Consider the following 27,434-nt stretch of genomic DNA (forward strand, 5'->3'; position numbering starts at 1 on the left):
ATGACCCAATTTAAAATCCTTGTTTTCAAACCCATCCATAACCTATGTCCTCCCTATCTTTGTAACGTCCTCCAACCCTAAAATTCTCTGAGATCTCTGTGCTCCTCCAGATCTGCCCTCTCCCTCATCCAAATTGCCATCCCACCATTGTTGGTTCTAGCATTGTCCTCAACTGCTTAACTCTCAAATTCCCTCAACCTCTCTACCTCTCTTTCCCGCTTCTCTTTGGCAAACCTGTTGGCCACCTTTCTAATATTTCCTTCTGTGACCTGGTGTCAAATTCTGTTGGAGAACGCTTCAGTGAACCCCCTCTCGGATGCTTCACTCTATTAAAGGGTGAGTTCAAATTAAAGGTGACATTGTCATAGTTGCCCTTGCAATCAAAGCCCTCCATTCAACTCCTGCAAGCTAAACTTTATCACTAGCATTGATTTTCATCAGAAGAGGGGGCCGGATTTGGTCGACATATTCAAAATGATTAAAGAATGAGGGGTCTAGAATGAAGGGACGCAAAATGTAAGCGATTCTGGACTCTAAAATAGAAATGTTTCTATACAGAGAGTTGCAGGTGTGAACTGCACTACCAGAGTGAGTGGTTGACGCAGAGGCCATGTGGACATTTAAGAACTGGTTAAATAGGTTGTTGAAGGATAGGGAGAATAAAGAAAATGGGAACAAGGCAGGCACACAGGGAGAAGACTTATTTGGAAGATAACTACCAGAAAGGACTGGTCGGGCCCAGCACCCTGTTTCCATGCTATAATTTCCATGTAACTATCTCCATGACTTCCTCTGCATTGCAGCAAATGGCTTGGAGGACGTCAAGGAGGAAGAGACAACAACCAGAAGTAACAGTCTCTGGTTCTTCAAAAGATGAAGGAGGACGTCTGTTGCAGTTCCCAGTCAAAAGTTATCTTTACAGTTTGGGACAGTCCAGTAGAATGGTGGTGTAGTGGTTAGCACTGCAGTCTCACGGCGCCGAGGTACCAGGTTCGATTCCGGCTTTGGGTCACTGTCCGTGTGGAGTTTGCACATTCTCCCCGTGTTTGCGTGGGTTTCACCCCCACAACCCAAAGATGTGCAGGGTGGGTGGATTGGCCACGCTAAATTGCCCCTTAATTGGAAAAAATGAATTGGGTACTCTAAATTTAGATTAAAACATAGTTACTGGGTAATTAAACATTACTTTTACCTTTGGGAGCAGAAAGGAATAGATGGACCACATAAAGTAGAAGAATTTTCTTGTTAACGGCAAAACTAATGTTTTACAGCATTGTTCTCTTTCAGTACCCACTCTCTTTGACATTGACAAAGGGACTGCAAAGTTGGTAAGCAGGAAGGATGAGGCGCGTAGTGTAACATTGCAGTGTCAAATGTCATAACATGACAGGAAGAGGTGTGGGGAGCAAGAGATTTTTTTTTTTAACAGTGCGCTGGTAGTATTTTCACAATCCTGTATGTAATCTGATTCTATGACGGGCAGACCTTGCTGGATGGGGGCTGGAATTTAAATTAGCAACGGATATCTTTTCAAAATACTCGAGACAGATGTTTTATTTCTATCCAGATTGAAGTTCCAGTTGAAGGATGGATGGGTTGGGAAGTGTTCCCAAACTGTATAAAAGTTGAATAGAAGCCTAGAGAAATTAAGCAAGATGTGTTGGTTAGCGTGAGCATGAGTCCCAACATAAGTTACAAAAATCAATATTTGTTTGGAGTAATTTGGAATCTACGAGATGAAATCGGTGCAGGATTTTCATCTCCAACTCACCACAAAAAACAGTAAATGCGCTAACTATTGACGCCACCTACATATGAAACTGATGCTGGCCAACTCTTTGAGATGATAAAGTTGATTAAAGCAGTGTCACAATGAGCCACATGGACCAGGGAGGTCCCAGAGTCAATATGTGGTCTGTAATACTAGTTGAATTCAGCCAAGTGGCAGTACGGGTGTTGAAAATTGTCATTAGATCCCATGGGTCTGTCACAATGGCCTCAGCACCCACCGGTGAGGGGAGGGGAAAATTAACCACGGTTCCCGCTCCTGATTGTATCCAGTGATACCTGCTGAAAAATGAGCATTCAAACATGTTAGGAATCTTGCCCAGCTGTGATAACCCTTGTCCATCTCTGTGTCTAGCCTTAAAAGATCACTTGAGTGAAGTGGAGAATAAAGAAATCTTTAGTTAACTGTACCCCAGCACTGGTCAGTACCTATGGGGGACGAGGGAGAGATATATGGGTGAGGAAAGTGCTGATGCTAACAGTGAGAACTTCAAAACAGGCTGCTCGGCTTAGCCCGATATTAAGGGTTAAGTCACCCTTGGTAATTAAGGGTTTGGGATATATTTGTGCGTATCATACAGCCAAATGTTCGCAAATCAAAAATGTACTTTTGTGTCAATTAAAAAAAAACATTTTGGACGCTATCAGCATTAGTGGATGTTAGAGTGTTCCAAAGTCATACAATTGTTTTGCAAAAATCAGAGTGCCAGACATTACACAAAATGTTTTCCAGGTCCTGTCCCAGCACATGTGCATGCCAGAATTAAATCTGTAGTGTTTCAAATTGAAATGAAAAGTACTGCAAACTCAGTACCACTTGCAGAGCCCTAGAGCCTGATATGACTTCCATGCTTAATGGGCTTACTGTGCTCCTGCAATACAGGGCTGTTTCGAGCTTCTGTTTTGCCAATTGTATGTGTGTGTGTGTGTGTGTGTGAGTATATAAATATTATATAGATAAATTATCAAGAACATTCATTAAACTTTCAAAAGTGATGTTAACCCTCAAGTGGCAACATGGAAATTGAAGTTCACCCTTCATTCTGCTCCAGACTGCAGGCACAATTTAAGTGCACATGTTTCTCTAAAGTTCTACAGAAAGATACTTTAAAAAAAAACTTTGCACAGCTTTAAAATGGTCTCTTTTGATCCTTTTTTTTCTTCCCTTAGATGTTATCCTGTGAAATGACACAGAATCGTATATATAAGACAGCCATTAAAAGTATAGCGCCAATACCACAGGGAGACCACGTCTGATTCTCCAGTCTCCATGTTCTTGATCGTTATGTTGGTCAAAGGTTTAAATTTCACAAGGGCTGAATGTACCAAGTCAGTAGCAATTTGTTTGTGTGGTCAGTGTACTTTTAAAATATAAAAAAACCTCTTTGAGTTTCTGTTTTATTTTTGAGGGGGAGCAGGGTTGAGTTACTCAGAATGATTTATTTTTCCTTGGGTTTGTAGATAGCTTTGCCCTAGTTTAACTCTGCCTGGCTCTGGTCCCATCCACCTTTAATCCAGATGTTACCATGGCAAAGCTCTTGGGCAGTCTCTAGGCAACAGTGGGGGGGAGGAGTGCATTGGCTAGAGGCCCAAGGCTTCCTAGGGAAAAAGTAGGAGGATGTCTTTTGCATTCTCCTAGTTTTGCAGTACAATTTCCGAGAAGATTTTGTTGTTTTTGTGACTTATTTTTAACGGGAGTTGTCTGTACCGTGTATTGTCCTTATTGATATTAACTTTAAACACATAATGTGGGAGTAATGCAATCATCCTGCCTTCGGACATTTTAATTAAATGGATTACCACATGCTGATAAGGCCATGCTTGTGTGGACATGCATGCAGCCCACTTTAACTGTTCAGAGTTCACTGGGGCTGTTCTGCAATCATGTTCTAAATTTACACTCCAGTCATTAAATAAATTTCTTATCCACGGACGATTGCATGCTTTGCAAAGCTTTTTCTGAACAAAATACCACAACAATGATTTGAAACGTTTTGAGCTGCAGACACATTTTATAAAGATGTTGCCACTGGTGTCAGCACCTTTGGAATTCTCTCACGATCCCTTCTCTTTTTTTCAATAAATTTAGAGCACCCAATTCATTTTGTCAAATTAAGGGGCAATTTAGAACATAGAACATAGAACACTACAGCGCAGTACGGGCCCTTCGGCCCTCGATGTTGCGCCGACCTGTGAAACCATCTGAAGCCTATCTGACCTACACTATTCCATTTTCATCCATATGTCTATCCAGTGACCACTTAAATGCCCTTAAAGTTGGCGAGTCTACTACTGTTGCAGGCAGGGCATTCCACACCCCTACTACTCTCTGAGTAAAGAAACTGCCTCTGACATCTGTCCTATATCTATCACCCCTCAATTTAAAGCTGTGTCCCCTCGTGTTGGTCATCACCATCCGAGAAAAAAGACTCTCACTGTCCACCCTATCTAACCCTCTGACTATCTTATATGTCTCTATTGAGTCACCTCTCAGCCTTCTCCTCTCTAACGAAAACAACCTCAATTCCCTGAGCCTTTCCTCGTAAGACCTCCCCTCCATACCAGGCAACATCCTAGTAAATCTCCTCTGAACCCTTTCCAAAGCTTCCACATCCTTCCTATAATGTGGTGACCAGAACTGCACGCAGTACTCCAGGTGCGGCCGCACCAGAGTTATGTACAGCTGCAGCATGACCTTGTGGTTCCGAAACTCAATCCCCCTGCTTATAAAGGCTAGCACACCATATGCCTTCTTAACAGCCCTATTAACCTGGGTGGCAACTTTCAGGGATTTATGTACCTGGATGCCGAGATCTCTCTGTTCATCTACACTACCAAGAATCTTGCCATTAGCCCAGATACTCTGCATTCCTGTTACTCCTTCCAAAGTGAACCACCTCACACTTTTCCGCATTAAACTCCATCTGCCACCTCTCAGCCCAGCTCTGCAGCTTATCTATGTCCCTCTGTATCCTATAACATCCTTCAGCACTATCCACAACTCCACCGGCCTTCGTGTCATCTGCAAATTTACTAACCCGTCCTTCTACACCCTCTTTCAGGTCATTTATAAAAATGACAAACAGCAGTGGCCCCAAAACAGATCCTTGCGGTACACCACTAGTAACTGAACTCCAGGATGAACATTTGCCATCCACCACCACCCTCTGTCTTCTTTCAGCTAGCCAATTACTGATCCAAACCGCTAAATTACCTTCAATTCCATACTTCCTTATTTTCTGCAATAGCCTACCGTGGGGAACCTTATCAAACGCCTTACTGAAATCCATATACACCACATCAACAGCTTTACCCTGATCCACCTGTTTGGTCACCTTCTCAAAAAACTCAATAAGGTTTGTGAGGCATGACCTACCCTTCACAAAACCGTGTTGACTATCACTAATCAACTTGTTCTTTTCAAGATGATTATAAACCCTATCTCTTATAACCTTTTCCAACATTTTACCCACAACCGAAGTAAGGCTCACAGGTCTATAATTACCAGGGTTGTCTCTACTCCCCTTCTTGAACAAGGGGACAACATTTGCTATCCTCCAGTCTTTCGGCACTATTCCTGTCGACAAAGACGACATAAAGATCAAGGACAAAGGCTCTGCAATCTCCTCCCTGGCTTCCCAGAGAATCCTCGGATAAATCCCATCTGGCCCAGGGGACTTATCTATTTTGACATTTTCCAAAATTGCTAACACCTCCTCCTTTTGAACCTCAATTCCATCTAGCCTGGTCGACTGAACCTGAGTGTTCTCCTCGACAACATTGTCTTTCTCCAGTGTAAACACTGACGAAAAATATCCATTTAACGCTTCCCCTATCTCCTCTGATTCCACACACAACTTTCCACTACTATCCTTGATTGGCCCTAATCTTACTCGAGTCATTCTTTTGTTCTTGATATACCTATAGAAAGCCTTAGGGTTTTCCTTGATCCTATCCGCCAACGACTTTTCATGCCCTCTCCTCGCTCTTCTTAACTCTCCCTTTAGGTCCTTCCTGGCTAACTTGTAACTTTTAAGTGCCCTAACTGAGCCTTCATGTCTCATCCTGACATAAGCCTTCTTCTTCCTCTTGACAAGTGCTTCAACTTCCTTAGTAAACCACGGTTCCCTTGCTCGACAACTTCCTCCCTGCCTGACAGGTACATACTTATCAAGGACACGCAGTAGCTGTTCCTTGAAAAAGCTCCACATTTCGATTGTACCCATCCCCTGCAGTTTCCTTCCCCATCCTATACATCCTAAATCTTGCCGAATAGCATCATAATTGCCTTTCCCCCAGCTATAATTCTTGCCTTGCGGTATATACCTATCCCTGCCCATTGCTAAAGTAAACATAACCGAGTTGTGATCACTATCACCAAAGTGCTCACCTACATCTAAATCTAACACCTGGCTGGGTTCATTACCTAGTACCAAATCCAATGTGGCCTCGCCCCTTGTTGGCCTGTCTACATACTGTGTCAGAAAACCCTCCTGCACACACTGCACAAAAACTGACCAATCTATAGTACTCAAACTATAGTATTTCCAGTCAATATTTGGAAAGTTAAAGTCCCCCATAACAACTACCCTGTTACTCTCGCTCCTGTCGAGAATCATCTTTGCAATCCTTTCCTCTACATCTCTGGAACTATTCGAAGGTCTATAGACAACTCCCAACAGGGTGACCTCTCCTCTACTGTTCCTAACCTCGGCCCATACTACCTCAGTAGACGAGTCCTCAAGCGTCCTTTCTACCGCCGTAATACTTTCCTTGATTAACAATGCCACAACCCCCCTCTTTTACCATCTTCTCTGTTCTTACAGAAACATCTAAATCCTGGAACCTGCAACAACCATTCCTGTCCCTGCTCTACCCATGTCTCCGAAATCACCACAACATCGAGATCCCAGGTACCAACCCATGCTGCAAGCTCACCCACCTTATTCCGGATGCTCCTGGGGTTGAAGTAGACACACTTCAAACCAGCGTCCTGCTTGCCGGTGCCCTCTTTCGAACTTTTAACCCTATCCCTGACCTCACTACTCTCAACATCCTGTACACTGGGACTAGAATTTAGGTTCCCATCCCACTGCTGAATTAGTTTAAACCCCCCCGAAGAGCACTAGCAAACCTCCCCCCCAGGATATTGGTACCCCTCTGGTTCAGGTGAAGACCATCCTGTTTGTAGAGGTCCCACCTACCCCAGAATGAGCCCCAATTATCCAGGAAACCAAAACCCTCCCTCCTGCACCATCCCTGTAGCCACGTGTTCAACTCCTCTCTCTCCTTATTTCTCACTTCACTAGCACGTGGCACGGGTAACAACCCAGAGATAATAACTCTGTTTGTTCTAGCTCTCAGCTTCCACCCTAGCTCCCTGAATTTCTGTCTCAAATCCCCATCTCTCTTCCTACCTATGTCGTTGGTACCTATGTGGACCACGACTTGGGGCTGCTCCCCCTCCCCCTTAAGGATCCCAAAAACACGATCAGAGACATCACGAACCCTGGCACCTGGGAGGCAACACACCAACCGTGAGTCTCTTTCGTTCCCACAGAACCTCCTGTCTGTTCCTCTAACTATGGAGTCCCCAATGACAAGTGCTCTGTTCCTCTTCTCCCTTCCCTTCTGAGCAACAGGGACAGACTCTGTGCCAGAGACCTGTGCCCTATTGCTTACCCCTGGTAAGTCGTCCCCCGCAACAGTATCCAAAACGGTATACTTGTTATAGAGGGGAATGACCACAGGGGATCCCTGCACTGCCTGCCGGTTCCCTCTCCCTCCCCTGACGGTAACCCATCTACCTTCTTCTTTTACCTGAGGTGTGACTACCTCCCTATAACTCCTCTCAATAACCTCCTCCGCCTCCCGAATGACCCGAAGTTCATCCAGCTCCAGCTCCAGGTCCCTAACGCGGCTCTCGAGGAGCTGGAGTTGGGTGCACTTCCCGCAGATGTAGTCAGAAGGGACACTAGAGGTGACCCTTTCCTCCCACAGTCTGCAGGAGGAACATTCAACTACCCTAGCCTCCATTCCCACTGAACTAACTTCCCAACTACTGAAAAATAAAAATAATTTAGCGGGTAGGGTAGGTGGATTTAGCGTGGCCAATCCACCTACCCTGCACATCTTTGGGTTGTGGGGGCAAAACCCACGCAAATATGGGGAGAATGTGCAAACTCCACACGGACAGTGACCCAGAGCCGGGATCAAACCTGGGACTCGACGCCGTGAGGCAGTAGTGCTAACCATTACGCCACCGTGCTGCCTTACAACATCCCTCCTCAAGGACAATTATGGAGGCGCAATCCAGGCTGGCCTAGCCAGCGATGCTCACAGTGCATGAAAGAATTGAAAAAAAACACTGATATGTGTTGGGCAGAAATGAACCTGTGCAAGACCATAAGATGTCAGAACAGAAGTAGGCCGTTCAGCCCATCGAGTGCTTTGCCATAAGTGAGATCACAACTGATTTGATATGATAATCTTCAACTCCACTTTCCCACCTTATCCCAACATTCCTTCATTTCCTTACTGATTAAAAATCTGTCGATCTCAGATCAGACCATGAGGCAGATTTCAGGTGGAGGTGAACAATGGTCACTTGAAATGAAAATCGCTTATTGCCACAAGCAGGCTTCAAATGAAGTTACTGTGAAAAGCCCCTAGTCGCCACATTCCGGTGCCTGTTCAGGGAGGTTGGTACGGGAATTGAACTGTGCCGCTGGCCTGCCTTGGTCTGTTTCAAAGCCAGCGATTTAGCCCTGTGCTAACTTCCCCGTCACAGCCACCTCAGAGGCAACATGCAGGGGGGGAGGGGGGGGGGGGGGTGGTGAGACTCCAGGTGCGTGGGAAAGGTCTGACAGGGAGTGCCTTACACACCAACATGCTAGCTGTCTTGCTGCTTGCTTGAAAGTTCTGCCAAATGACTTTGACAGTCTGCTCGGTGAACCATCTCCTGTTCCCACAGGACATCTGGGATGTCACGTGCAGGCGACTGCCTGATGGACACCTGATCAAAATCGTTTCGCTGCATAAACCTTTCCACGAGGGATAGGTGGTACGGCACAGTCCAGCTCTTTGGACCATTCCATAGCAATGTGGCCAGACCTATCCTTCGCAACACTGGGGACAGGTAGGACCTCAGCACTTAGTGACACTTGGTGTTTGTGTACCAAGGAACTACACACAGCTGGATGCAGCCACATATGTCATGGGTGATGTTGGGTAAGTTTCTTCCCCCCTTTTACCCAGAAGTCTGTATATTGTGTCTCTGCGAGCACGGTCCATTACTATTAAACATGGTAAGAGATACTGAATGTCTGATCAATTGCACAGAATGTATCTGTCTCGGGTTTAAGATACATGTTTTTCATGCAGTTCTAACTGTCATGTGAGAGCACCTTTAAGAAATGGGTGTTTATAAAAATATCTGTAGCGAATGTCACTTTAAGAAATGTTTGTCTGCTAATTGGCTGCAGTGATGTCAGAGTGTTGGTGGAGCTGAGCTCTGGCTCTGCTTTTTAGTTTCACTTTGAGGAAAAGCTTGGGTATGTCTGTTTTTCAGTTTCGTTTTAATGTTGAAGCTGCAGCCAGCCAAAGAAGGTGTAATTTTGATCTCTCTGACATCTAAAGATTATCTCTTGATCATTTGGTGACTTCAGAGGGATAACTGCTCTCAGTAGAGAATTTAAACCTGACGTGCTTCTGTAAAAAGGGTTTTTGTCTTATGGATGTTAAAAGGAAGGTCCAAGGATTACTTAGAGTGCTGTATTCTTTGGGGGTTGTATTTGAATTGATGGGTGTTAAGATGTTCACTGTATGTTTTAAAAAGGTTAACTGAGTTCATAGAATAAACATTGTTTTGCTTTAAAAAATATTTTTAGATTTCTGCTGTACCACACCTGTAGAGTGGGCCGTGCGCTCCCCATACCATAATCTAGTAAAAGTCGTGGGTCAGGTGATCTCCATGATACACTTTGGAGTTCTCTAAGCCCTGGCCCATAAAATAGCAGCTGTCCCTGCCTGAACTCATCTGCTGCTGCCACCCTCCTGCCTGCCTTTGATGCCTCTAGATTGGTCAGTTCCAATAAACTCCCGGGGGCCTTCCCACGTGTCAAATTTAATTTGATAACACTCCTGCGAGGAACCTTGTGATATTCCTCTCCATTCATGGTGCTATACAAGATGCAAGTTGTTGTTGATTCAGCATGCACTGCATTGGGGTCAAGTACCAGTGTACCTTGTACTTCATTGAGGGATAAAGTTTCTTTTACCAACTTTAAAACATTATTGTTGGAGTGTTCATTATGTTCACTATCCAAGGCTTAAACTTGAATTTTGAAATATAAATGGAAGTCTTGTCACATATGTTAGCATTTGTGATGAAACAAGGCACATGGGAATACCACAGTGTAGAATTTTACTTCAAACAGGGGCAGAAAACAAACAATAGTGAATCGCCCATTATATGTCCCAGTTGACTATTCTTTTCATTGACCTCAACAAAAATAAAAAAATTAGGCATGATGTGGAAAATCTACCTTCATGAGTAGGGGAGGTGTATGGTTCACGATACCCTGCATTTCAGGTTCCAAAGTCATCCATGCCAGTGTGGGGAGGCACTGACTGTAGGCCAGGTTTATTCAATGGAAAGGAAGGGAAAACTGAGGATGAATGTGGGCCCAGTGATTTCTCTGAGGTTGGTCCAGGCCTTCAGTTCTCAGTGAAACAAGCCAATCAAACAAAGAAGGAGGACCAACATGGGCACATTATGCAGAAATTGCTGCTCAAAAGTAATTGCTCCACAGTTATTTTTTTTGTGTGCCTTGGGCTCTTTGCAGACACCGCACTTAGAGTCATTTCCTGCCATTTTGTCTGGCATCATTTTATCTGGCTGCCGCAATCTCCCTCCCCTTTGTAGACCCCCTCCCCGGTTTTTGGTCCCCCACATCTTCCCCCCCCCCCAACCTCGGGGTGGCCCCCGGGAGCACACCCTCATACCATCATCCCCCCCCCCTCCACCTAGTAAGGCCCCCCAGGCCTAATCCCTGGTAATGTCAACCTGGCATCCGAGCACCCTAACACTGTCAAGGAGCTCAGGTAATAGAGGGACTGACAGAATACAATCCTGTCCTATCCCTGATGACCCAGGGACCTCAACTGGCCTGGGAGATTCCCAGGTGCCATTATGACTGGTCCACATTTGTGGAAGCCAGTACCAAATGGTGCCATTCAGACAAACCTGTCAAGGGGAATGAACAAGATGCCCCTTTTCAGTTGCGGTGATGCACTCAAGATCCATTGTCCTCGGGGGCACTCTTGTATGGACATCCATTAGCCCATTCCAGAGTCTGATGGCCTCCTTTTTATATAAATTGGAGGTTAGTTGCATATTCATAGCATGGCCCTGTTATTTTGTGTAAAAGGGAGTGAGTAACCAAAAACTAAAATAGCGATGATGAATTCAAGTCTGGACACGCCGGGACAGAACCAACTTTGAGGGGCTGGGTGGAGCTGAGAGTGACAAAAGAATCCTGCTTAAACAGGTGGGGGAAGAAGGATTTGGAAAGCCACCGGGAGAGGTCATGAAAAGCTGCCACAGAGACAGGCTTTCGGAAAGGGGAAGGAGCTGCACTGAAAATAGGAATATATTCTGTAAATGCAAGTGCCGTTTTTGTCTGCCTGCATAAGTGGAGCTGAGAGCTGTATGCTCATTTGACGTGCTGTTTAATGTTAAATTGTGTGTTAGGGTTAAGAGGTACATATAATCTGCCTTGGAAGGTTTGAAGTTTAAAAGTTTAAATATTGTTTTCCTTTTGTTTTAATGAAGTTTTGCTTGTACAAAATAGCCTGGAGAAATACTCCTGGAGCGAATCGATCTTTCCAGACAATCTTACAAATGAAAAAAATGTTGCGGTTTTGGTCCAGTACCTTAACCACTTTTGGGATCTGACTAGGCGTCCTCAAAAAATTGAGGACTCGTTGCTGGATTCGTACGTATAATCCTTGATTTGGCTTGGTGAATGTGTGTGAAGCGATTGCATTATTTCCGGGTTTGAAAATTGAATAGGGAATGACTGGAGATGGTGCGTTCAGTTGCAAAGGATTTCCTGGATGTGGAAGGAATTACTCGGGATGATTTACAAGGGGAATCAAAAAACAAAGCTTTTGAGTTTGGCAGAGAAACTGTCTAAAGGGGCGAAGAAGGCAGAGATAATAGAAACCATAGCTCAATATTTAAACCTGCCAGTGGTGCAGCCTGACCCATTAAAATGAGCTCAAATCCAATTACAAATAAAACAATTGGAAATGCAGCGAAAACTGTAAGGAATGGAAATGGTAAGGAGGCGAGAAGAAAAAGAAATAGAGTGAGAAGAAAAAGATTTTATTTGAAGGGAAATGGAATGGGAAAGATTAGCAAAGGAAAAGAGAGATAGAGAAATTGACAACGGCAGAAACAAAAGGAAGAGTGAGAATTTGAACTCCGGAAACTGGCATTGTAAGGAGACAAACGATTTAAAGGGTTGAAGTTCAAGGCAGGAGCTGAGGAGGGTCTAGAGGAAGAAAATATACTTCTTAGTCAACAGCTTAGTAGGAAATAATTATTTTGGAAGAAATTAAAGATTCTTTTCCCGCAGGAGTGAGAACTCATGTGGAAGAGCAGAAAGTTAAAATGGTTAGACGGGCTGCAGAAATGGCTGACGATTTTCAATTGGTTCATAAAACAAAGTTTGGTGTTCGACATCAATTTAAATCAATGAAGGACAGAAATTGGCAAATGAGAAAGTGGCAGTTGGAGTATTAGAAAAATACCAGTCTTCAGGGGTAGAATTTACCCTAGGGAATGATATAGCTGGATCATGGATGGGAATGCAGCCTACTGTGGTTGAAAAGCCAGTGGAAAGTCAAACAACTGAGGTGTTGAAAGAAATATACCCAGAACTGTTTCCTGATTGTGTGGTAACCCAATCGCAAAGTCTCAGGTTGTGACAGGAGGAAGAGAACTTGAGGAGTGGCAATAGGGAGGCCTAGGTTCAATTGTCAGAAGCTATGTTCGATCAGATTGTTAGTCAAGAACAAGAGCAAGTGATGGATGAATTGTCAGGAACCAAGTTTGATCAGATAGGTAGTAAAGAAGCAGAGCAAGTGGTGGATGAAGCAGATGTCTTTAGTTCAAGCAAGTTGGTTGAATTGCAACAAAAAGATTCAGGGGTAAAGCAGATACATCAGAATGGATATATGGAAATGGAATCTGAGTGTGTACCGGAAAGTTATTATATTAGAAATGCTGACCATTAACTTACAACTAGCGACGGGGAGCCACGGGGAGCCACGGGTCGCCGATTTTGAAAGAGAAATGTGCGCACTTACCTGCGTTCTAATGTTGCAACAAACCTTCCTTTCTCTTCAGCAGTCTGGGGCCTCCAGTGCTCCAGTCTGTGCAGGCTCCAACCAGACACAGGAGGAGTGAAACCCTGGCCTGCCCCCTTATGCCATGGCCAACTTGGGAACACACATAGAGAGCACGCATTTCAACAGATAGAAAACAACAGGGAATTATTTTCACAAGTGTTCTAAAGGTATGTAGACATTTTTTGCTCTTCCTTTTAGACAGCTGTTACTGCTGTTGTTGATTCTTTTAAAGTAATTTTTAATTTTATTATGATTAAAGGTGATTATTTATAAGTGAAACAATATAAATCTGTTCAATATTATTATATAATTTTATGTGTGACATGCTGAAAAATGTTTGTATTTTTTACTGGGCAACACGGTGGCACAGTGGTTAGCATAGTTGCTTCACAGCTCCAAGTCCCAGGTTTGATTGCCGGCTTGGGTCACTGTCTGTGCAGAGTCTGCATGTTCTCCCCATGTCTGCGTGGGTTTCCTCCGGGTGCTCCGGTTTCCTCCCACAGTCCAAAGATGTGCAGCTTTGGTGGATTGGCCATGATAAATTGCCCTTCGTGTCCAAAAAGGTTAGGTGGGGTTACTGGGTTGCACGGATAGGGTGGAGGCATGGGCTTAAGTAGGGTGCTCTATTCAAGGGCCGATGCAGACTCAATGGGCCGCATGGATCCTTCTGCACTGTAACCGAGCCCCATTTCTTATGCAATCACTCCCAGAGTGAATCGATCTTTCTGGACAGTCTTAAAAATTAAAAATAGTTGCAGTTCTGGTCCAGTATCTTAGCCACTGAAATGAAAATCGCTTATTGTCACAAGTAGGCTTCAAATGAAGTTACTGTGAAAAGCCCCTAGTCGCCACATTCCGCCGCCTGTTCGGGATCTGACCAGGCGTCTATAACAGTGTGTGAAAATAAACTAACTCATTGAGATCATCCTATCTCGAGTTTGCCATGGGGTTATTAATAAAAAATTGGATCACACAAAAACCAAGGGGTTCGGAAATGCATCACCGCTTCTGAAGGGGAAAATGAACCGAAACACCTTTCTGTTTATGATAGGTGGTGATGTGAGGCAAAATTAGTGCTGTTTCAACTAACCCCCCATCCTGTCTGTGACAATCTTTCTATCCCTACCATAATCCCATCATATGGTCGGATGCAATCTTCTTCTGCCTTCCTTCTCCCAAGAAATGTTTATGACACAGCACAGAGGAGGCCATTCAGCCCACTGTGCTGGCCTCTTTGTTGAATTTTCAAATAATTTCCTAAAAATGTCTTAATCATTTTATGGAAATGTTTCTTCAATCTATACAGTACCAGTTGTCTAAATATGTTATCCAAGTTGTAGATGGGTAGGTGGGTAGCACAGATGGCACGGTAGCACAGTGCTTAGCCCTCACAGCATCAGGGACCCGGGTTCAATTCTTGCCTCGGGTGACAGTGTAGAGTTTGCAGTTCCTCCCCGTGTCTGCATGAGTTTCCTCCAGGTGCTCCGGTTTCCTCCCACAGTCCAAAGATGTGCAGGTTAGGTGGATTGGACATGCTAAATTGCCCCTTCGTATCCAAAGATGAGCAGGTTCGGTGGATTGTCCATGCCAAATATTTCTCCCAGCGAGGGTCAGAAGATCCTGGGGTGGCACTGCTGCTGGAGTCTGTGTTCCTCCAGTGCTGTAATAATAATAAGGATAATAATAATCTTTATTGTCAGAAGTAGGCTTACATTAACACTGCAATGAAGTTACTGTGAAAAGCCCCTAGTCGCCACATTCCAGCGCCTGTTCAGATACACTGAGGGAGAATTCAGAATGTCCAATTCACCTAACAAGCACGTCTTTCAGGGCTTGTGGGAGGAAACCGCCTTTGGCCTCCAGTCTGATTCTCCCCTCCCTTATTCTCTATGTCACTGGGGGTTCTGACAGCAAGTTTATTTCCTCGCTCTTCCATTGTCCACCTTACCATTGACTCATTGTACATCCCAACCATCAGGAGCCAATGAAAAATGAAAATGAAAATCGCTTGTTGTCACGAGTAGGCTTCAATGAAGTTACTGGGAAAAGCCCCTAGTCACCACATTCCGGCGCCTGTTCGGGGAGGCTGGTACTGGAATTGAACCGTGCTGCTGGCCTGCTTTGGTCTGCTTTAAAAGCCAGCGATTTAGCCCAGTGTGCTAAACCAACCCCTATAGCCATAGCTCCACCCCAAATTTCTGACATAAACCTGGCTGGAAACCCATCCAGACACGGGGCCTTACCCCACTGCATCGAATGCACACAGTCTATCACCTTTCTCAGCCCAATCGGGGCCCCCAATCCCTACACCTTCATCTCCTCAACATTCGGGATCTCCAACCCGTCCAAGAACCGCCTCATCCTTTCATCCCCCACCAGAGGCTCTGACTCAGACAACCTCCAATAGAAGGCCTCAAAAACTCCTTTCCCCCATCCGGCTTCGATACCACTGGGCCCCTTTTATCCTCCACCCTTTCAGTCTCTCCGCCGCTGCCTGCTTCCTCAACTGATGCGCAAGCATCCTGTTTGCTTTCTCCCCATACTCATAGACCTCCCATCTGGCTCTCTGCTGCTGCCCTACTGCCTTTCCAGTGGCTAACAGCCCAAACTCCATCTGGAGCCTCTGCCTCTCCTTTAATAACGCCTCCCCCATTGCCACCGAATATCTCCGGTCTACCCTCAGTTCTCTGTTCAGTTTTATTCCTTCATGTTGTAGTCGTGATCTACTGACTGTGGATCTCCAACACTATCCAGAAGGCCCAACACTTAGAGGCCTGACTCATAACTCTTGGCTTGTGCAGCCAGCATTCAAAGCTGCTGCCAACCTGCAGTTGCAAGGCACAGCCAGGGACAGACCAGTCGTTCTGATTCCCTTGAGCCATATGCACAGTCTAGTAGAGTCAGAATGATTGCTTCAGACGTGTAGCACACCTGAGCTCGCCTGTGCATGTGGGACACCCACTGGGTGTCCAGAGGGGAAAAGTGGCTTTAATAAGACCGGGGAGAAGTCTTGTGGGGTGTAGGGCATTGTCCTTGACTCTGAAGCAGAGACTCAAGTTCCACTCCAAGACATGATGATAAAGGAAAGTACATTCATAATCATCCTGTAAATGCTTCCAAATTAAAGCAGGTTGTAAGAGCCGGAGATATTCCTGGTTAGCACGGGATGGAAAGAAAACTGGACTCTCTATCATCACTATTCATAACTTGAGACTACAACATGCATGCAAAAGTGTATGTTGCCACACACTCAGACTTCCTGGACTCCTTGTTGCAACTCAGGCTCCCTGGGGGTTTGGTGTGCTCAGTTTGCTGGATGGCCTGTGTGGAGCAGGGTCCAGCTGGTATGGACCAGTTTCCTTGCCTTACCCTTGCTGGAGGCGATGGCTCTGTGGGGTGGACTTGCCTTCAGGTAGGGAACTGAAGAAACCCAAAGAGGTCCAAAAGGTTAATGGTGAGATCACACTTAACACCTGTATTTATATGACAAAGGCAACGTTTAGCAAGAGGTTACATCATCAGTATGTGTGTTAAAGGCTTAATTTAATAGTTCATAACAGAATGTAATTATCTTTTCCTATAAATCTCTTTGTTCCTTGTTTTGGCATGAAGTTAGTGAATCTTTGTTTCAACCTGACAGTGAGCCTTCATTTCAACACACGATTTGTGGCAGGTTGGATTGCAAGGTCAACGGAACCTTGTTTCAGCACGAGGCTGATGATCTCTCGTTTTAACATGTCGTCAATAAGCTCTTGTTTTAACTTAAAGGCAACAAACTTATGTCAACAGAAGTTGTGTGAGGCTTGCTTCTGAATAGAATTAGCGGGATCTGTTTTTCAATAAGACGGCGAGCCAATAATTTTTTTTAAAAAATAATTTTTATTGAAATTTTTACAAAATATAAACATCTCAACTCTATTAACAAAACAACTGCGGTAACACCCCAAAAACAATACTCACCCAACTTCAAAAACGACTGCAAACAAAAGAAAAAACAAAAAAACACCCAAACAACAAAAGGGAAAGAGATAACACCCACCACATCCCACAAACCCATGCACACAGTTCTCCCTCCCACCGAACCAAACCCCCCCCCCGGGTTGCTGCTGCTGCCGGCCTATTTCCCTACCGTTCCGCTAGGAAGTCCAGGAAAGGCTGCCACTGCCTAAAGAACCCTTGTACTGATCCCCTCAGGGCAAATTTCACCTTCTCCAATTTAACGAACCCCGCGCTAATTGATCAGCCGTTTCTCCAAATTAAAATTAATGAACTTGTGTTTTGACATGTAGTCACTGAGGTTTTGTTTTAACAAAATGGCAGTGAGATCCTTTTGCCTCTCTATGTAGTGACGACTCTTTACTTCAGAGTTAGCGAGCTCTTGCCCTTTTACAAAAATGTCCATGATATTAAAGCATTAAGTTCTCACTTGAGCGAGCCTGTGTTTGGATAAGAGCTGGGAGCTTCCACTCAGCAAGTCACTTGAGCTGAAGTTACTTCACATCTTTATTGAGAGGAAACACAAGGAGCCTGGCATTTGTTGACACTCTTATCAGTTTTGTTCATTTCCTGCCGCTCTTTTTATTTGGATACATCCATCACCTTTGTAGCCTACTGCAGCATCTCAACTCCTCTCCCCCCCCATCACCCCACCCCTCTCCCACTTTCACCACTCCACATCCTCCGATTGCAAACAGCCAAGGATACTAATGATGTATTGTGTTTCCTGCTTTTTTGTTGCGTGCAAGGTTCATTTAGGTGATTTTATTTTTAAGTATGTCCACTAGGAAACATAAGCAACCATCATAACACTGCTTTCAAGTTCCATTTTGTTTGTTGCGCTTTTTTTTCATTTTGAAAATTGCTTTATTCAGAGTGACACAAAAGTAATGTCAAGTGAAAGGGCCTAGTTCCTGACAAAGTAAGAGAGTAAGGCGCCTTTTGCGTAATTAAAGCAAGCTTTATTTACGAACCCGCCCGTGAAATATAAACCTTCAGACACTCGATTCTCAGCAGCATAGCCTTCCTCCTGAAGTACCGTCTTTGGCTCTTCCCCAATGTATCCGGCTGTGAGTCGCAGAGGAAACATATTCACCCTGCTCCACAGTGAAAGTGCTGGGAAGAAAGGTGTGTGGCACAAAGCCAAGTAAGTTGGGATTTAAGAGGGTCTGCACCCTGGATAAAGAGGCCATGGAGCATTTCGGGACAAACAGCAACGCAAATCAAATTCCCAATCATGTCAATCTTTCAATCGCAGGGCTGCTGATGGTTCACCAAATAACAGCCAACTGAGGAAATAATGCAACTCAGTAAGCGCCACCTTTCTGCTTATCTCTTCTAGTGTTGCACATTGGTTTTCAATCAATATAATTAATACGTTATCAGCACTTTTTGCTGTTTCACTCTGATCTTACATCCTGTTACAATGATTTATTGATTCGGCTCTCTCTCTTTCACAAGGCTTTTGAAAACTTTGTTCACCATCTATTGTCTTTCTTGCAAAGAGCAAAGTAAGTGACCGCATTTAATCCTGCACGACATTGCCACTGCTGGGCACCAGTGAGCGTGGTGGGCATCCAGATATAGCAGCACGGTGGGTAATGCCATTCCGGTGTCTCTATTTTATGAGAGAAGCCTAGAATGTTTAAGACGCCATTCAACAAGCCATCGTGCCATCAATACCTTGCTCAAAATAAAAGCAGATCACTGCGGATGCTGGAATCTGAAACCAAAAGAGAAAATGCTGGAAAATCTCAGCAGGTCTGGCAGCATCTGTGAGGAGAGAAAAGAGCGAACGTTTCGAGCCCATATTTAAATGGCCTGGTGCCACAAGGCCATACCTTGCTCAGTTTGTCTCGTAATACTGATATATTCGTGTTTGGGTCAGAAAATTGTTACTTCAGGCACCACACCAGGACTTGAGCACAGAATCGGATTAATAACGCATTACTGAGACGGTGCCGCACTGTTGAAGATGTCATTTATTTGGAGGCGATTTCAATCTGCAACTGCATTTTCCTGTTTGTTTGATCATTACAGATCCAGCAGTATGATTTAAAGAGGAACAGGAGTTCTCTTATTAGAATAAGCGAATTTGGGCAGCACAGTAGCACAGTGGTTAGCACTGTGGCTTCACAGCGTCACGGTCCCAGGTTCAATTCCCCGCTGGGTCACTGTCTGTGCGGAGTCTGCACGTTCTCCCCGTGTCTGCGTGGGTATCCTCCGGGTGCTCCGGTTTCCTCCCACAGTCCAAAGACGTGCAGGTTAGGTGGATTGGGCAATCTAAAAAATTGCCCTTAGTGTGCAAAAAAGGTTAGGTGGGGTTATTGGGTTACGGGGTTAGGGTGGAAGTGAGGGCTTACGTGGGTCGGTGCAGACTCGATGGGCTGAATGGCCTCCTTCTGCACTGTATGTTCTATGTTCTAATATTCTTCCTTCAATCTGCACGATCAATGCAAGAAAGTTGAACCACTTATCTTGTAGCTGTTTGTGGAACGTTACTCGGCAAATGATTGATGGATATTCTTACGCAACAGCGATTACTGCTCTCCAAAAATAGTTTGATGCATAAAGCTCTTTTGGGATGTTTTCTTGTAGCATGGACCTATATAGACATAATGCCCTGGGTGTAATTTTAACCTAACTCACTCAGTGGGGACCTGATGCAATTCGATCAGCCCCTTTTTTTAATAGCCAGAGCAAGAGTTGTAGGTCTGAGAGGAGAGCCTGACTTTATTACTCCAAGCTTGACCCGGCCTTGTGGCACCAGGCCATTTTAATGGCTTAGGAGAGGTGGGACTGAGCAGGAGTTGGGCAATTCTGGCTCACTACAGGACAAGTGGCTCTACTACCTCTAAGCTTGAAAAGCCCTACTTGAACCTGTTGGCAGCAATACATTGAATTCTTACTTATTGTGGATTCTGTCACAAATCAAAATGACCCAAACTCTCGCAGGGCATGAATGACCTGTTTTGTCATTTGGTTGGCTCAAGCTCATCTTTGCCTCCTCACGATGACTTAAAATCAGCTCCCACTTAACTCTTCTCCTGGACCGCAAGTCGGAAAAGCAGCCAGATATTTAATCCAATGTCATTCTCATTCACTGTATGAAGTAAACTGGTAACACACAGGCAAACGCAACTTGAAACAATAGGTTTTGATCATCGATGAGAATGGATGGTGGTAAACACATTACCCTCAGTCCACACATACAATGTACGTCATTTGTAATGTTCATATTCAATATGATTCTGTGAGGTTTTCCTTCTCTGTGCCTTATTATCAATGGGGCATTGATGATATAGTCCTAATTCTCCATTCGCCATTCGTGTGATTCTGCGCTATCAATAAGTATCTCAGAAAAGATGCCAGCCACGGTTCAGCACTCCCATCTTTGAGCTGAAAGGTAGTGGGTTTAAGTCCTCCTCTAGAAACTTAAGTACAAGATCTAGGATTGCACCATTGCAGTGTGCTGCAGTGTGATGTGCAAGCACCTTGCAGGGTGTGTTTTGGGAACAACTGTCACTCATTACCACCTTGACGTTTTGTGACGTATTAGCCCCATGACTTGCAGCCAGTTGTCAAACAGCAGAGTAGAGATTAGATGTATAATACTTTGCCTTCCAGCAAACAGTGGACACGATTCTCCGGAAAACTTTCCAAGTGTGATAGGGAGAGGGAATTGCCGCAAGCTTCACGGCGCTTGGCCCAGTGAGGCCGGCAACGCAATTCAACATTAATTGGTCCACTTAACGAGGCCGCACGGGCTTCTCACCGCAATTGATGGCTCATCAGCTGATTTGCCGGGACCTCGCATACCAGCCCCCCCCCGCTAACAAGGTCAAGCAGCACTTAAGCTGCACTTGCTCAGACAACCCCAGCCAACTCACAATAATGGAGCCGAGGAGTAAGCCCAAGATTCGGGGATGCAGATCTGGGGAGGCTGCTAGACACCATGGAGGACAGGAGGGATGTCCTGTTCCTCCGAGGGTTCAGGAGAATCAGCCATAGGGCAGCCAGTGCTGCCTGGGATGATGTGGTGGCAGCTGTGAACTCAGGGAGTGTGATCAGGAGGACTGGCCTTCAGTGCCGGAGAAACATCAATGACCTATACTGGGTAGCAAGAGTGAATAGATACCAACGACCCCATGCCGCAAGTGAGCCTCCACTCTCCGACCCTCCCTCCAAGCTCTCTACATTCAAATCCCCCAACCCTCCTTTCCCACCTCTCCCACCATTGTGAACCACGCATGTAGCAAACACCTTCTCAGGAAAAGCTCTCCCATAGTCGTCAGGAGAGGACCCAGACTGGCGGAGGTGTGCTGGACTTAAGAATCTTCACCTCCTTCGAGGAACATACTCTGGAAGTGACTGGGGTGGCTAAGGATAGGGCGGTCACCCACGCGGAGGTTGGCAGACACCGCAGAGGTGAGGAACCACCGGCCTCCATCTGGAGGACCTGTCAAACGTGAGTTGTTATTGCCTTACTGACTGACCCAATCCTCTACTGATCACATGTCCATTCTCCCACAGGTCCGCCAGCCGACGGCGCCGGCCCATCCTAGTGGCTCCCTCTCCTGACTCCCACCACAACATCTTGGAGGAGAGTTATAGTCATGGCACAGCTGTCATCCCCACCCTCCACCAGCGCAGATACACACACCTCGGTGGGACATGCTAGTTGACAGGCTTCGGGGACACAATGTGGTGAGCACCACTCTGCTGCTGATGCACATCAGGTGGAGGCAGGAACTCCCAGGCGAGACAGCAGTCAGGGGGCTGCTGGATCCCAGAACCCAGCTGGTCCCAGTCATATGCTGAGCCTGTGGTATACAGGTACTCAGAGCTGATGGAGACAATAGGGAGCAGCCGGGCCATTCAGAGGGAGATGTCAGCTTCACTCCAGCAGATCAAAAGCTGCTTGGAGGAGCCCAGAGGCTACGGGTGCAGGAGGTGTTGCCGTCAATGCGTGGCACCGAGGCCAATACTGCTGAGGTGATGACCACAATGGAGACCCTGATGCACGATGTCGGCGCGATTAGTGAAGGTGTCCAAGGCGGCGCGCAGTCGGTGATGGCCACGGCTGAGGGTTTTGGCAGAATGTCCAACATATTGGGGGATGTGACCCAGTACCAGGCCGACCTTAATGAGCTTCTGCGGAACATGCCCCGCTCTCAGATGAGCATGGCCGATTCGCTGCGGAGCTTGTCCCAGTCGTAAGTGGACATTACCGAGGTGCTGCAGAGCATGGCTCAGCCACTGAGGAGCTTCACCGAGGGTGTTGACACCATGGTACAGCCACCAGGGTTGGCAGAGCCAGATGACGCAGGGGCAGCCCAAGGTGAAACACAGGGCCCTATGGGCATCGACCGGGAGGAGGGGGCACTTGGTGCCAACCCGGACCCGTCCTACGGAGTAGGGATGGTGTCCACCAGCACTCCCGAGTTCCACCCCTCTGATGAGGCCCCATCACGCAGTCAGCACACGGGACAGGGCGGCATGGCAATGCTTGTGCCGTCAACAAGTGCACCAGGGCCCTACGACCACAGAGCTCCCTGGGACCTCGGCGCCGTGAGGCATCAGTGCTAACCCACTGCGCCACCATGCTGCCCTCGGGTTACAATAATTGATGACAAGGGATGAACAACAATGAAATTTTATTAACAGTATTGAGATACTTTTATATGATGTGTGTCTGTTCGCGCTCAGGGTAGATTGCCCATGCTGCAGACTTGTGACTTCTTAGAATCATAGAATTTACAGTGCAGAAGGAGGTCATTCAGCCCATCGAGTCCTCAACGGCCCTTGGAAAGAACACCCTACTTAAGGCCACTCCTCCACCCTATCCCTGTAAACCTAGCAACCTCTCCTGACCCTTTTGGACATGAAGGGACAATTTATCATGGCCAATCCACCTAGCCTGCACATCTTTGAAACTGGAGCAACTGGCGGACACCCACACACACACACACACACACATGGGGAGAACGTGCAAGCTCCACACAGGCAGTCACCCAAGGCGAGAATTGAACCTGGGTCCCTGGACCTGTGAGGCTGCAGTGCTAACCACTGTGCCACCGTGCCGCCATTTGTATCCACGTCATCCCAGCATCCGCATGACTACCCAGTCTATAAGCTATATGTAAACTGGGTTTACTTTGAATGAATATTCCAATTTAATAGTTTAGTCAACTGCACATCACAGACTAATAAACGTACTCTCCATGGGGGTCAATATTTTGAATGGCTCATGTCTTCAAATAACAAGAAGTTAGCACCATCAGCAGTTGTTACACTGTGAATAATATCAGGTTTTGGCTTGGTGGGGATGAGAGGGTTAACTTTTCAGTCAGAGAGCTTGGGTGTTATGGCTCCTTTTGAAACCTGTCTACTTTTGAGGTATTATTAAGATCAATTGAGCTTATCTGCAGGAAGAGACAGCTTCTCCATCCGACTCAAAAGTCTCCCATTTAAATAGCGACGAATCTGAGGACAATTCCGGCAGCTCTTCCCAAACGCAGAGCACTGGAGCAGAAGCTTCCTGGAATGCCAGCTCAGCTTGGAAACAATGGACACTTGTGAACATTGCTTCTCTTTCCCATCTGTCATTGAGCAGGCTAACTTTATTTTAAAAACAATACAAGATTTCTGAGATAAAGGATAAACTGCAGAGGTTATTAAGTTTTGGCATTTCTTCTTCCTGTGTGGAAAATGCAGTTGTCATCCTCCTTGTTCATTTGTGTTGGCTGTCAAAAACCCTGAGCTGCCAAGCATCAGTAAAGTTCCAAACTATTCATCATCGTCTGTCTCTCCTTCACCTTCCCCAATGCTAACTGCACTGTTAACATTAGCAACCCTCAGTGCCATGTGAACAGAGAATTTCTACTGGAAGCTGAATGGAACAATGAGAAAACACTGCCTTACATGATGCACTAAAAAGATATAAGCATCCTGGCAACTTCATGCACAGTTCTCACATTAAATAAAGAGCAGGGGCGGGATTCTCCGACTGTCCCCCCCGCCAGGCCGGAGAATCGCCGGGGGCTTCTCCAGCGCCGGTTTTTCAGTGGGGGCAGGAATCGCGTCATGCCAGTGGGGGGCGTTGGCGGTGGCCCCCCCCGGCAATTCTCTGCTCCGCGATGGATCGAATGGCCACCCATTTTTGGCCCGTCCCACGCGCAAATCAAACAAGGTCCTTACCGGCGGGACCTGGCTCTGCAGGTGGCCTGCGGAGTCCTCGGGGGGGGGGGGGGGGGGGGGGGGGGGGGGGAGGGGCGCAGGGGGACCTGGTGGCCTGGCCTTCCTGCTGCCTACCTGGCCACCTTCGCACCAAGTTAGGCCCTTAAAGGCTAATTATTGGCCACTTAAGGGCTGATTCCCGCCTGACCTAAATTTTGATGCTGATGGGAGGAGTTTAGGGGCTGGATTCTCCGATCGGCGACGCTATAATCGTGTTCGGCGATCGGCCGGAGAATCCCTGTTTACGCCAGAATAGGGGGCGCCGCAGTTTTTGCGATGCTCCGCCCCCCTCAGAAACGGCGTACTTGGGGAGCACACCGCACAGTGTATGGACGGCCTCAGGACATCACCTGAGGCCCTCCCCCGATGTTCCGCCTCCGATGGGCCGAGTCCCCGACGGCATTGCACGCGTGGTACTCACACCCTTCGGGGACTTTGCATGGCGGCTGTGGACTGAATCCAACACCGCCACAGTCGAAGGTGGGGGGGGGGGGGGGGGGGGGGGGGGGGGGGGGGGGGGGAGTCATTCTGCTGGCAGGGGGGGCTTTGGCGGGACTGGGGGGACTGGTGGGGGGGATGGTCCAGGGGTGGCGAGGCTGGTTACAGGGGGTCAGGCTGGGTCTGCGAGTCTAGAGGGTACAAATCTAAATGGGGTGCAGGAACAGAGAGACCAGGGGGTGGTGGATATACAGAGATATCAGAGAAGGTGTCAGGACAGGATGGGAGAGTGGTTTAAAGGGCTTACACAATCCTGGGCTTTACAAATAGAAATTTGGAGTACAAAAACAGGGGAGTTATGGTGAATGTTTGAAAACATTGATTTGGCCCCAACTGGTATGCTGTGACCATTTCTGCACCACACTGTAAGAAGGAAGTGAAGGCTTTTAGTGAGGGTGCAGATATGATTGATGGGAATAGTTCCTGGGCTAAGGGACGTCAGCTACGTGGGTGGATTGGAGAAACGCGGGCTGTTCTCCTTAGAGAAAAGAGAAGATTGACAGGAGATTTGATCGAGGTGTTCAAGATCATGAGGGGAATAGAGAGTAGGTAGAGAGAGTGAAATAGATGGACGACTTAGGAAGACCACCTACTTAAAGTGAATGGCAAAGAAATGAAATGTGCCATGAAGGAAATCATTTTTACAAAATGAGTGGTTCCGATTTGAGACACACTCAGTGTGAGGAAGGCAGATTCGGTCTTTCAAAGGGCATTTGAAGAAGCGCCCAAAGGCAACAAAATGCAGGGTTCCAGAGAGGAAGAGTGGGCGAGCTAAATTACTGTTGCAGAGAGCAAGCAAGGACCTGGTGGAGCAGGTGGCCTCCTTCTGTTCTGTAACCATTCGAGGATTCTTAGGGTTACATGCAGCCTATGGCGGTGCACAACACAGCAGCCAGGCCCACTGAATCATGGGAAAGGCTGCACGTCAGTCACCTGGTGGCAGGTAAACCTTCCGTGAGTAGGTTAGAGGTGGGAACGGGCCCACGGGAGAAACCCAGCCATTCATTAGGCTCATTAATGTAGGCAGGAGGATTAAGGAAAGAAAGTTAAAGGAACGCATGAAGCCCTGGCAACAGCCACAATCCCTTAATTTTATGGCAGTCCACTGTGCCAGCTCAAATTCAAGAAGCAGACAGTCTGGCTAGGGAAGTAGAGCTACCTGCGGAGCCAAGGCTATTAACAGCAGTGAAGAACCATCGAGCAGAAGCCAAAAGCAAACACAATGATGTTCAAGCCTCTACCTGGTGAAATGTGCAATTGGGCTGCTCAGAACAGAAATTCCACTCGGGTTGGGTGCTGATCTGATTTCCTAGCGAAGCCAAGTGAACAGCCTCTTCAGTATCCTTCATATCCTCCTTATGGAGACCAGGAATATTAGTCAGCAACCTTAGGAGAGATGGAGCAGTCAAAACTGTAGAAAGAAGGTGGAGAAATGAAAAATAAACAAATACGGAGCTCAGAATGGGATGTCTCAGTATGTGATTGACAGGACAAGTGTTTCTATACTTATGGCCACCTCTTTCCCGACATTACAATCGTGACCACACCTCATTGATTGTAAAGTGCTTTGGGACATCTTGAGGTCATGAAAGGCACATTTTAAATTCAGATGTTTCATTCTTTCTCTGATCTTCTCCATAATATAATGGTCCCAGTAACAATATGTACGGCCTAATCACCAGTGCCTATATTACCATTCAGCTGCACACTTCGGAAGTCCCTTTGGCTAATAAATCAACAAAATAAAGAAAGTGTAATTATTTTGTCACTTGAATTCTATATCTCTGCCTTAACATTTGCTTCCTGGTTGCCTTGTTGCTTGTTCCGGGTGAGAGCTAGTCAGAGGCTGGGTAGTGTGCAGCAAGTGACTGCACCTCCTGACCATCAACAATTTCCACCATCTTTAAGGCAATATATCGTCAGGAGTCTGATGGAATACTCACCACTTATCTGTAAGAATGCAACAGCATTCAGGAGACAACACCATCCAGGACAAAGTTACTCCCTTGACAGACACACCATCCACTCATCTAAAGAGCCAATCCCTCCACCACTGCATATTATGGCTGCAATGTGTATTATCTACAGGTTAAACTGAACAACTTGCTGTTAAGAATTGGAGAAAATTAAGATTGAAAAATGAAATTGGGATAAAGGAAATAAAGCAGGGAGACGTCTGGAAAGATGTTGAGATGCGAATAAGCATATCAGTGAGAAAAGCAGCTGTCGACCTAGGTGATGAGAGGAAAACAATGGGGGTATAGAAAAGATAACTTCAAAATGGAGAGACAAGGAAACTGACGAATATGCTGATAGCCGACTCCACATGGCGGGTAACATCAAATGGAAAGAATGGCATATCCATAACACAATGACTGGGGGAAGAGGGAGACAAGTACAGGTACCATCAGCCACACCCAGCTGCAGAAACAGTCTCCGAAAACAAGTTATTGCTAAACAGGCAGCTGGTTAAGATCAGAACCCGAAATGAGCAA

The 27,434-nt window shown here is 46.3% G+C and overlaps 1 long non-coding RNA gene across 2 annotated transcripts in view; it reads left to right on the plus strand.

Moving 5' to 3' along the window:
* LOC119969653 overlaps positions 1–27,434 on the plus strand; it is a 152,877-nt gene that overhangs the window by 59,083 nt on the left and 66,360 nt on the right. The window contains exons 3-6 of one of the 2 annotated variants that reach the window (XR_005461438.1): positions 8,762–9,018; positions 11,624–11,786; positions 13,208–13,373; positions 18,664–19,395. This is a non-coding gene — a long non-coding RNA (uncharacterized LOC119969653). Of the gene's footprint in view, positions 1–8,761; positions 9,019–11,623; positions 11,787–13,207; positions 13,374–18,663; positions 19,396–27,434 lie in introns of those variants that run through there. The other variant, XR_005461439.1, reaches the window with a different exon arrangement.

The sequence above is a fragment of the Scyliorhinus canicula genome, chromosome 7, assembly GCF_902713615.1.
Source record: "Scyliorhinus canicula chromosome 7, sScyCan1.1, whole genome shotgun sequence".
Classification (NCBI taxonomy): Eukaryota; Metazoa; Chordata; class Chondrichthyes; order Carcharhiniformes; family Scyliorhinidae; genus Scyliorhinus; species Scyliorhinus canicula.